The following is a 12,626-nucleotide window of genomic DNA, read 5'->3' as shown; positions in this document are numbered from 1 at the left end:
AAACCAGGAAGAAGAGGAAGCTGGGCTGAAGAAGCAATACAAAGATAGGTGGCAGCCCAGTTAGTGGTGGCTTTACACAGTGATCTGCCATCAGAGACCCAACAGGCCAGCCTACCACACTGGTTTTCGATGTGGAAAGCCAGGGCTTCAGCAGAAGTCAGTTTATTAAGAGCCCTGGCAGCTCTGCCAGCCAGTAGTTGGGTCCCTGGAAGTGGACCTGCCCTGGAGTTGAAGGGCTCCAGGTCAAGGCCACAGACCTTGTTCCCTGTAAGCTGAAAAGCCCTTCACTCCGCCCAGCTTCCAAAGTGACCACTGCTGGCAAGGGGATGGCCAAGTAGGGTCACCAACATTGCAGGCAGAACTGTATATTAACCAATAAATGTTTTCCTTTTAGAAATGCCACCTACCTTCTCTTCAAGCCAGCTTTCCTCCCAGGCCAGCTAGGTATCGGAAGTCAACAGGGTGCCTCCCTTAAGATGCACCACATGTGACAGGATATAGATAGGTCTGAGCCTCATAACTGACAAGGCCTTAAGCCCACCTGATTATTTTCAAGCCCGTTCTGTCAGTTTGTATTTGCCTCTCAATGGAAAAAACTCGCTCATGGTTTAGACACTTTCCTTAGGGCCTCTAGTAATGACTCTGTCCTCAGTTTTAGATCCTGTGATTTTAGATCCTGTGAGTTTAAACTGCTTGTTAAATTCTTCTTTGGACTTAAAAAAGTAAAATTCTAGGTGCCATGCACGTGAAACCTCTGATGGAGGCAGTTTCTGCAGCTGGCACTGCATCCCCCTGGAGAAGCCACCTCCTGCTGGAACCCTGTCTTGGCTCTAATTCCCAAAGTCGCCCCTTTTCAGCATGAGGCAGCCAGAGCGATCATCGCCCAGTTCCCCCTAACAGATGTTAGGGTTTCCATCCTTGGGAAGTAGGAATGTGAGGAGTCAGATAGGTTAACCATAGTCAGGGGACCCCAATGGAATTTGGGGTGTGAAATCCTTCCCCAAAAAACATTATCTTTAGCAAGAACAAGCAGGCTGCCCTCCTTCCAAAGTTACCATGAGAATAGCAAGGGAGCTCCAGAGCTCACAGCTTACTGTGAAAACCAGTTACCTCTCCCACCCTTAGCAGGCCAGACAGGATGGAGAATTGTAAATGAGGTCTTTGATGGTTTTGTCCCCACCTGGTAACTGAATGCCAATCTGATTGTCAGGTTTTTTGTTTTTGTTTTTGTTTTTGTTTTTGTTTTGTTTTGTTTTGTTTTTTTCCTTCAAACTTGTAGTTAAAAAGCCTACTACCACCAGTCCTTTCTTTCCTCTTCTGGAAGTCCCCCTCCACACTGCTCTAGCTGGAGGCCTTTGATTCTAATAAACACTTTTAAACCTCCAAAAAAAAAAAACAGCCTGGGGACATTCCAATTTCAGAGATCCAGGGAAGAGGGAGAAAACAGTAACACCAGAAGCAAACACTAAAGATGGAGAAGAAAAATTGGAAGAGCCTGCCTTTCTGGAACTGTTTCTGGAACTGTTCTTGTCTTCACGCAAGAAAGAATTCAGGGGCCGGCGCCGCAGCTCACTAGGCTAATCCTCCGCCTGTGGCGCCGGCACACCAGGTTCTAGTCCCGGTCGGGGTGCTGGATTCTGTCCTGGTTGCCCCTCTTCCAGGCCAGCTCTCTGCTGTGGCCAGGGAGTGCAGTGGAGGATGGCCCAAGTGCTTAGGCCCTGCACCTGCATGGGAGACCAGGAGAAGCACCTGGCTTCTGCCTTCGGGTCAGCGCGGTGCGCCGGCCGCAGCGTGCTGGCCGCGGCGGCCATTGGAGGGTAAACCAACAAGGAAGGAAGGAAGGAAGGAAGGAAGGAAGGAAGGAAGGAAGGAAGGAAGGAAGGAAGGGAAGGAGGGAGGGAGGGAGGGAGGGAGGAAGGGAGGAAGGAAGGGAGGAAGGGAGGATTCAGGTGTGAGACAGAGCAGTGGAAAGTAAAATAGGAAGGTTTATTAGGGAAGGGACATCCGTAAGAACAGATGGGCACCTCTCCAGACAGAACCTGAGAGAGAGTGCCCAGTCACTCAGACTGGGGGAGAGCGAGGTTACATGGTTGAATGGAGAGTACACCTGGCCAGGCCAGGCGGGCAGCTCATCAGAGAGGCAGAGGACTGAGAGCCAGTCCAGTTGAGGTTGGGGCGGGGTGGGGGGTAAGTGGATGGGTCTTGCCTCCCCACCTCTGCTCCTCTTGGAACAAAGGACTTTTCGGATGTAAGTAGAAAAACTCCTATCTGAGTTTTCCCCCTGAAGTTATCAGACCAGGGGAAGCCTGGCTGGTGCTACACTTAGAGGAAGGATGGGCGGGACCCCCTGGAAGATCAGTAGGATGTTTGAAGTGCAGATCCTGGGCTGCACCTGGAAGGTTATCAGGCAGAAGGGGTGGGGACCCCCACCTAGCAGGTTATGGAGTAGAAGGGGGCAGGGCAGGATGCAAATACTAGGCTGCCCCTGGAAGGTTATCGGGATGACTTTGAGATGCATATGCTGGACCTAAATGTCTCCTTAGGCCTTTGTCACATACACATAAGCTCATATCTGACTTCCTACCTAACAGAACCAAGTGGGGAAAATGGGGGTTTTGGAGGGAATGTCTTCCAATATGACAAATAGATAAAATAACAATAAATCAAAGGATAAACAGATCAAGCAATGTGAAGGCCAGTAATTGACGATTCTGTGGTCGATGCGCAGATCATTGGCAGTGTCAGAGACAAATCAGCAATTCTTCTGTAAAGTTTTGCTGCTATATCAGATATTTATATGGGAGATCTGAGACCTGTCATCCCCCAAATGTCCTTTATTATCTAAATTAATTCCTGATGGGTACCAGACTGAGTCATTCTCTGCAGCACATTTTCAGAAATAAAATCCACAAAATAAAATCCACTGATAAAAATCACAGACTGAGGATTAGAATAAATGAGACCAAGATGTTTCCAACCAATCTCAACTAAGAGGTCCCATACAGTAAATTAGAAGTTCCCTGTGTCACTTTTGATAGCACAAAAATTAAACATTCACTTTTTTTATGCTTTGTATTCTCTTCAAAGATGTTTTAAGACTTGCGGTTCCAGGAACAGTGGCATCTGCTCACAGATAGCAATTACGTATTCTGGGGGGAAAACATTCATGTGAAGTGTGGCCACTTGAGAGAACTGGGAAGCAAACCAAAGCAGGCAGAACTCGGAGCGACTTTCCCTTTGAAATAAGAGAACCACAGAGAGTGAGACCCATATTTTTGCAACCATGCCACTGAGGTCCACGCTGGAAACCATAAGCATATTGACTTGACACAAAGAAGGGGGTCAGCAAGTGTAGAGTGGCTGGGATTCGCAGAGGGACAAGACACAACAGAGGAGGGAGAGTCCCCAGCTCTGTCCAGAAACTCTCCTCGGACTCCCTGGCTCATCCCAAACTGTGTATGAATGGTAGAGACTCCAAGAAACACAGGAAGAAAACAGGTATAAGGAGAAAAGATTTCCCAGACAGGCTGCTTCCATCCAGGACATGGGAGAGGATTCATGTCCCAGCAAGTCCAAGCTGGAAATAACTCATGCAGCCCATAGGAGGACTATTACTTTAGGAATTAAGATCCTGTTTCAGAATCAAAGATTCTTCCTAGGTCTAAGAGGAGAAACATGGCCCTGCCCTAAACAAAACATAAACCAGGCCTCCATTAACTCAAGTCAGTCCCTTTGGTAAAACAAACTCAACATTCTTTTATAGAGATATATTTTTTAAAGACTTATTTTATTTATTTGAAAAACAGATTTATAGAAAGAGGTAGAGAGAGAGAGAGGGAGAGAGAGAGAGAAGTCTTCTATCCGCTGGTTCACTCCCCAAATGATGGCAACAGCAGGAGCTGAGGCAATCTGAAGCCAGGAGCCAGGAACTTCAACCAGGTCTCCCAAACAGGTACAGGGGCCCAAGGACTTGGGCCATCCTCTATTTCTTTCCCAGACACATTAGCAAGGAGCTGGATGGAAAGTGAAGCAGCTGGGGACTCGAACCAACGCCCATATGGGATGCCAGCACTACAGGCCAGGGCTTTAACCCACTGCACCACAGCATCAGCTCCCCAAATTCAACGTTCTTAATAAGAACAAAACAGAATCCAGAGTCTCTACAATATCTCTAAGAATGGTGGCTACAGAAACCTCCGCCATTCCATGCCCCAATCTTCCCAGCTGTCTGCAGAAGGAAGTACATGGAGCCCCTGGGAAGTGTGGCTTTCCTCATTAAAAAGTCCTCCTACCTAAAGGTTCCACTGCCAAGGATGAAACCCAGGCTGCTCACTCCAGGATCACATGATCAAGTCGGAAGGCATGATCCTGGGAGTTCTGAAAATACTCTGGGGAGACATGATATCCAAGCTAGAAACTAAGGATCCAGCAAGCCCAAACCAGAAACAGGAAAAATAGGCCCACTGCCTGGGGATGAGGGAGCATGGTGTTCCTGGAGCCCAGGTCACAGAGAAGGGAGGTGTGCCGGCCTGCAGCACAATGAACCGGGTTTCCTGAAACAGAGAGTTGGAATGCAGGGAGAAAGGACGCAAAGAATGGAGCCAAGACAAATCCTGATCAAGGCCCGTTTATTCAACAAGTCCAGTAGTATTTAAAGGTGACCAGTCTTATACAAGAAGGCACACAAAAGATTTACATATCCAAAAGACTTTGGGGTTACAAAGAGTTCCCAATAAGCTTCCTGCCTATTCCTGGACTCTCCTTAGCCTTTTGTCTGTACCAGGATGTCTCCATCCATATGTTTAAGTGTAAACAAAAGGGGTGACTGCCTGTGGCTGCCCACAGGGAGGAGAGGGACTGGTAGCAAACAGGCTGGAGAGGCAGGCGGGTCATGAAGGGCCTGTCCATCATGTTAGAAATTGGATTTTCTGAGCAGTACGGGCTGCAAAGAAAAGGTCTGAAGATGAGGAACAATATCATCAAAATTTAGGGTTGAAATATCCTCTTAGCTTCTGCAATGAGTTCTGCTGGATACAATTATGTCTAAAGTATGCACAGACTGTCCAGATTCTATATGACACTGGGTTTACTGGAAAGGTTTAGGCTGATATGGGTTCTTTGGCCTACTATTGTTGAAATCCTGAATGTAGATGAGACAATCCAGGAACAACTAAAGAAATATTAGGGTACCCCAAAAGTTCATGGGAAATGCAATTACAACATATGTTTTTATTTTGGTGCAAAAAATTATGAAATCCATGCATGGTTTTTTCCATAATGTTCAGTATTTGTGAATTTTTTGAAGTACCTTCGTGAAAAGACCCTAAGCAGAAACCAGGAATCACCAGCATTTAAGCCTAATTGGCTAATGTATTAGCCAACAGCCCTGGCCATGACATAGCTTATAGTATGGACAGAGCTTTGCTGAAGTCAGTCTAAATTAATGACCTTCCAACATCAAGTTCACCTACTTTATTTCTGTCTTCCTCTCAGTTTTTAAAAAATTCTGTTTGCTTGTTTTATTAATTTGAAAGCAGAGAAACAAAGAGAAAGACAGAGCTCTCCCACCTGCTGAATCACTCCACAAATGCCCCCACGGGCTGGAGCTGGGTCAAACCAAAGCCAGGAGGTAGAAACACAGTCCAGGCCTGCCACATGTGTAGCAAGGAGCTATGCACTCAAACCGTCCCCTGGTCACTCCCATGGTGCACATTAACAGGAGGCTGGAATCAAGAGCAGAGCTGGGACTCCACCCCCACAGTCCAACGGGGGATGCAGCCACCCTGAGCCATGTCTTAACCACTATGCCAAATGCCTGGTTTTCTGTTTTAGATCTCCCAGAATGGTGGTCCTCAATCCAGGGATATTTGGCAATGTCAGGAGACAGGTCTTTGTTGCCACAGGCTGGGGTTGCTACTGGCTTCTAGTAAGTAGAGATCAGAGATGCTATTCACCATCCTGCAATGTACAGACAGTGACCCCCCACCCCCACAACATCAATAGTGTGACGTTAAGAAACCCTGTTCTAGAAGCACATTGGCTAGGTAGGACCTACTGGTCTGTGGACACTGGTAACTTCTGTGCTTTCCAACTAAGTATTCCTGTGACGGGAGAGGGAGCCAAGTCTCTACAGATAACGTCAAAGAACCTGGAAGTCCATTATTATCACTGTACAAGTAAATGAGTCTGAAATCCAAAAGCACCAAGGTAGACAGATTTAAGGATACGGGAACGACAGCCTTCTTCCCGTAAACGTGGAGGAGGTAGCGGGCAGATCCAGGGTCAGTGCGTAGGTCCACTCTGGGAGAAGAGCTGCTGAGAGGGAGAAAGCTGGTGCTTGAGGGCCTCAAAGGCATCAGGGAACTCAGGGCTGGAGTTCCATGGCGCCAGGAACACGAACCAATTAAATTCATGAAAGAGATGGATGAGTAGCACCAGGAGGGGCTCAGTATGCATGAGCAGAGTGTTCTCTCAGATCCGGGAGGCAATGCTCCATCAGCACTGTCGGTGCTGACGTTTAGGGCGTAAGATCAGGCAGCCAAAGGCTCAAAGCAGAGCTAAGGGTCCCCTGCTCCGGCAATCCAGTGCTGTGCTGTGTTGTCCAAAGGGGAGAGGGAAGGCATGGAATCCGCCTGGAACTGACCTCAGAATGGCTTTGTCTTCTCCCCAGTCACCTTCTCACTGTCTCAAGCCTCTGCTCTGGTTTAAAGCACAGCTGACTCAACCAAACGGAACAGAGACCCTACTTGAACCAAAGTCTCCTTTCACCCGTGGTTCAGATACAGATGGGATTGTCTGGCAAATTGGTGAGACACTGGCTCAAAACTCTATTTGGACGGAGAACAAGAGAGTATTGGCAGAGAGGGAGGAGGGAGGAGGGGGGAGGAACAAGCAAATACATCCCCACGAGTGAGTCAGTCTGATTCAGTACTCAGACTGGGGTCCACCAGCCAGCAGCATCAGCATCACTTGGGAACTTAGAAACGCAGAATCTCAGTCCCACATCTGAGCAACTGGTTTGAAATCTGCACTTCAGGAAGCCTGCCAGGTAAAGTCTGGGCAGCATAGGCTTCGCCCTTGGTTGAGGGCAGAAGGTTGCCCCTGTGGTGGACTGCCTCCCTGTGCAGCCCCACCCCCCCCCAAGTTCATATCTTCTTTTTTTAAGCCCCATTCAAGGAGTTCTCTATGTTTCTTAAAATTTATTTATTTGAAAGGCAGAGAGAGAGAGAGATAAGACAGAGACAGACAAAGATCTTCCATGCATGGATTCAATCCCCTGAATGCCTGTAATAGCTGAGCCTGGACCAGACTGAAGCCAGGAGCTGGACTCTCTCCAGGTCTCCTACATGGGTGGCAGGAACCCAAGTACTTGAGTCATCACCTGCTATCTCCCAGTGGGTGCGTTAGCAGGAAGCTGGAATCAGAAACAGAGCCCGAAGTTGAACCCAGGCCCTCTGTATGGGTTGTGGGCATCCCAAGTGGTATCCTGAGCACTGCGCCAACCGCCTATCCCCTCAGTTCACATCCGAGAGCCAGAATGAGCTCCACTCCAGAAGAGCTGCATCATTAAAACTCTGTTACCTGAGGAAAGCAGAGACAGCACATTAGGCAAAAGACGTCCCCTCTCACCTTGCCAAACACGGCAACATGCAAGGCTTGCTCTGGCTCCTCGAACATGAACATCCCTTCTCTCCCCCGCTGAGCAGCTGACCACCCAGGATTGCCCTAAGCAACCAGCTTAGAAGCTTTCCCTCCTCTACCACATACAGAGGCAATCTGGCTTCCTCCCCCATGCACTCCTCTCCCGGAGGAGGACCTGGAGCAGCGCGCAGTCCCAGGAGCCCAACTCCTGCGGGCTGCTGCACAGGCACCCCCGTCACCTCCTCCACCGGCGCCCATCATGTTGGCATGTAAGTATCCAAATTTACCTTAAAAAATAAGAAAAAGAGAGGCCGGCGTTGTGGCATAGTGGGTGAAGCTGCTACCTGCAGTGCTAGCATCCCAACTGGGTGATGGTTCAAGTCCCGGCTGCTCCATTTCTGATCCAGCTCTCTGTTATGGTCTGGGAAGTAGTGGAAGATGGCCCAAGTCCTTGGGCCCCTGCACCCGCGTGGGAGACCCGGAAGAAGCTCCTGGCTCCTGGCTTCTGATTGGCTCAGCTCCAGTTGTTGTGGCCATTTAGGGAGTGAACCAGCAGATGGAAAACCTCTTTCTGCCTCTCCTTCTCTCTCTCTGTAACACTGACTTTCAAATAAATAAATAAATCTTTAAAAAAAGAAGGGGGGCTCTTTCCAGCTAAAATTTCTTTCAGTTACTACCCTACAAACTTTCCTAACTATCCATTTTGATTTTAAGTGACGCAACATTCAAATGGACAGATATGTATATATCCACTCCCCAGACTGCACCAATCTGAACACATGTCCATGTTTGTTTCAGAGACATTTGTATTCCCCAAATAAAGCACTGTAGTTTCAATTAAAATTCCCGGAATTCCTCTGATCTCTGCTAAATTACCTACTACCCTTAAATTGGTGCATGCACCACTCATGACTGTTTTGTGTTTGTACTATATGAGTATGCATCCAGATGCAATACAGTATTATTTTACAAGCTCTTAAACTAATTAAAAGCTTTGATAGCTTATGGTTCTTTCTGTGACTGCTTTCACACACACATTGCTTTTGAGATGTCACCAGGTTGACTTCACGTTTTCCTTATTGTTATGCTATTGCTGGCATATAATTTACTCCAAAAAAAAAAAAAACCATAACTATTGTTTTATGCTACCAGAGCTTGCGAAATTGACCTACATTGTTATCCCTTCCTCCACTCACAACTCCTCCTTTCATGGTGGTGAACCACTTACAATCACAGTCCTTCTGCCTTTAGCATCCTCTTTAATCAGTGTTGTGTATCTGTATTTTACTCACATCCTTGAAAAGTATTTCATCTGACTATATAATTGCAGATTTGTCTCTCAACACAGCAAAGATACTATTCCTTGGTTTTCTGGCTTCTGTCGTTTTCATTGAGAAGTCTGCTCAGCTTGTCATTCCATTAAAGGTTATCCCTTTTCTGTAATCTGGATCTGTTTAAGATCTCTTTGCCTTTCGTGTGGCATGTAGAATTTTTCTTAACTGTGTTGCTTTGTTGGGATTTGCAGGTCTGCAGAATAGATTCTGTTAGTGCTTGTGGAAAATTCTTTTCCATCACCCATTCTGCTATTGCCTGCGTCCCATTGTCTCTTCTGCCTGCACATCCTTGATCAGATGTTAGAACTTCTCACTGAGGGCCTCCTAACCTCGGTCTGATTTCCCATTGCTTTGATTCTATGCCATATGGAGGGTAGGGTTTTTTTTAGATCTACTTTGTGCTCCTTCAAACTGATCACTGTATTTTGATTTCTAGAACATTTTTGTTACTATAATCAGTCCTATTCTCTAGTCTCTTGCTATTTGTAATATAATTGCTTCCATATCCTGAAGCATATTAAATGTACCTATTCTACTGTGGGAACTTAATAATTCCATCATTTGAAATTTTTTAAGGTCAAATATTTATATTTCTGCTGGTTCTTACCCAACACATCTTATGCAGTTTTGTGTGTGTGTGTGTGTGTGTACGAAGGTGTGTGTGTATTTTTAAATTGCATTGTGTGGTTGTATTGTGTTGTGTGGCTGTGGCTGGATTTCTTAGAACTTTACCTCTGGAAATTATTTGAAAGTGAGATCCTACCACAATCAATTTAAACTGAACTCTTGTCTCAACATTTTTTTGACTCATTTGAGTGGCTCGATTTTGGACTGTAAACCCACACAAGGAGTGGTTTATGGTTGTAAATTTTAAGAGACTTATTGTTTATTCCCCTCAACTACTCAGCACCAAAATTCAAGAGAGAAATTGTTCTTGCAGGTCTCAGGCCAGGAGGCTGATGAAGAGGGTGAGTGGTTCACTTCCAGCTCACTTACACAGAAGGTGTGGTCGTGTGGGAAAGAGAGGGACGAGAGAAGGGATTTTTAGATTACTCCCCTGATCTGTTCCTAGACTGCGTGCCCACGGAACCACAAAGTCCAAGACGCAAGGTCACTCAGGTTGGCAAATGCCTCAAGGTGAAAGCTGCCCGCGAAGGTTGTGTTTACCCCGGGTTCCTCTTGTTGCCCGGTTTCTGAGCTCTGACTGTTTCTGACCACTCAGCCATCAATGACACATTTTCCAGCACGTTGGCAGGAGAGTATGCTACACTGCTGCTCTGCTCAGACTGAGCTCTTGCCATTTTCTATGGGAACAGTTTTTCTAAGGTTCACATTCAGACAAGGCCCGCTCCTACTTACAGCCTACTGTGGGACCTGCGTTGCCCTAAGGGAAAACCCATCCCCTTAGCGTGGCTTGTAAGCCCCTCTGCCTTGCCCAGACCGCTCCTGGCTCCACTCCTGTCAGTCATCTCCCTCACACCTGCTGTTTGCTAACACTGGATTAAAGCACTTGCAGTCATCAGAAACCCCCATGCCCTCTTTCCCTCTAGGTTTCCAAAGGCCATTGCCACTCCTTCCTTCTTCCTTCTTTCCTTTCTTCTTCCACACCCACTTTTCCTTCCCCAACCCCTACTCCTCTTCAGGTTTCATTTTTCTTAGAAGTCTGGCCTCAGGGTCCTCCCTCCCTCTTTACCTCTCATCATAGAGTTGCGTCTTTGCAGGTCTGTGTTCTCCTAGGTTCAGGACTGTGCCTTGCATCCCCAGTGCTAGAACATTCCAGCCAGTAGGTCTCCATGCTCGGTCTGTTGAACAGAAGAGTGTTGTGGAGTTCTGGCTGTCATCATCACGATGACTCTCAGGTGGCAGCTGGTGTGCAGGGCAGAAGTGGCCATGAACCCCACCTGCTGTGGAAGTAGAGGCTGGGTGCCAGGTGGACATGGTTTTCCAAAGACCTTGGTGGCAAGTTCAGCAGACACAGCAGGTCTGGTAGGTGTAACCAGATTGCCAGTCAAGGGAAACTGGAATAGAAGTGGAAGCAAATGGCAAATAGCTCTGGGTAACTAAACACTATCATTTGTGAGCAAGTGTGAGCCACTACTAGAACCTTCCAGAAATCCTCAGTGATCTTTTGCAGAGACGGGAGCTCTCAGCAGTACAGGGATGAAAGGCCACGGTGGAATTTGTTATTGCATTGTGTTCATAAATGGATGAGGTCTGGGGAAACCCAGTGTATACCAGGTGGATATGGCATCATCCCTGCCCCTCGATTAGCTTCCCAACTAGTAAAAGAAAGACCACTTAATGAACCATTAACATCATAAGATGAGAAGTGCTACAAAGCTGTACTACCTGAGCGCTAATGACATATGAACAAAAGGAAAGGACCTAAGGTAATTGCTACTTCTCCCACTGGGCAAGCCCGGCAGAAAGCCGTGGTGTGATGAAAAGACAGCCTGAGGCAGGGATGGGTGGAGCTGCTGACTCCACAATACTTCTACCGTCATTACATATGCTTGTTTTATCCTTCAAAGCATTTATTTAATTTCCTGGTCTTCACCTGGACCATGTCTCTTCCCACCTGGAAAAACAAAGTGCTGGAGGTTTGAGTATAAAGAGTGGAATGTGGGAGCAGCCTGGGGACCAAGAGCCCACATATCGAGAGTTTTATGTGTCTCGATTCTCGGTGAGGGTGAAATGCAATCTTCCTATCAAGTTTTTTGGAGGTTTCATTCATGTTCTAGAGTTAATGATCTCTGATGTGGACCAAGGTCCAAGCAGGTAAGACCATGCGTGCACTTGGCCCGGCTTGTACCTAGTCTGCAGAGGACAGCATTTCCCCACTCCAGCATCTTCTCCTGGGGGATTCTGAGCCCAGTTTTAGCAGCTTGAAAGTTTTTCAAGGAAGATCAAATTGAGTAGATTCTTAAAATATTGACTCGAAGCTCTTAAATCCTTTGAGACTGCTGGAACACCACCAGACTATGCCGTCTGGCCTGGAAACCAAGACTTGAATACTTTGGACCAATTCAGCCAGGACTCCCTTTTTTGAGAGGCCTCTTTTCATCATGAAATACCTTGTTTCCTCTCACCCACCCCCTGGGCCACTTTATAAAGTCTTAAGTACAGCCTGTCTCATACTGAGTTTTCTCCAGGCAGGCCCTATGGGTCACAGTGCACCGCTGGCCAGGGTCTCTCAAGAGGGTTTGCAGAAGCATGGAGAACAGAGGCAGAGCGACAACAATAAAAAATGAATAAAGGAGCAGCTTTTTCCAAGAATAGAGCCGCCATGTCCCAATGGGCCTGTACAGATTCCAGGAACAGGACAATGCAGAGAGAAGATAAAGCATCTGTATAATCACGACGCTGCGTTTATGCTCACCAGGTACATGCCCTTGAACTGGAGGTGCCGTGCATGGCATCTGTTTACAAATTAGGCGATTGCAGGTGCCTGAAAGTATCCATCTCTTTTACTACTTCCTTCAGTGTGTATAATATTAGCAAAATGTCCCAATGGCTGGTAAATCATCTTTAATTCCTTTGGAACTCATCGTAGTAATGTTAACCATGATGGATTCTTGTGGTATTTAAAGAACTAGATTGTCAATTAGCTTTTATGAGATACATCACAGTCATCAGCCCTGTATCAGACCT

Source organism: Oryctolagus cuniculus, chromosome 18 (assembly GCF_051225735.1).
Source record: "Oryctolagus cuniculus isolate XC-2025 breed Fujian yellow rabbit chromosome 18, ASM5122573v1, whole genome shotgun sequence".
Taxonomy (NCBI): Eukaryota; Metazoa; Chordata; class Mammalia; order Lagomorpha; family Leporidae; genus Oryctolagus; species Oryctolagus cuniculus.
Note: the sequence above shows the minus strand (reverse complement) of the source record.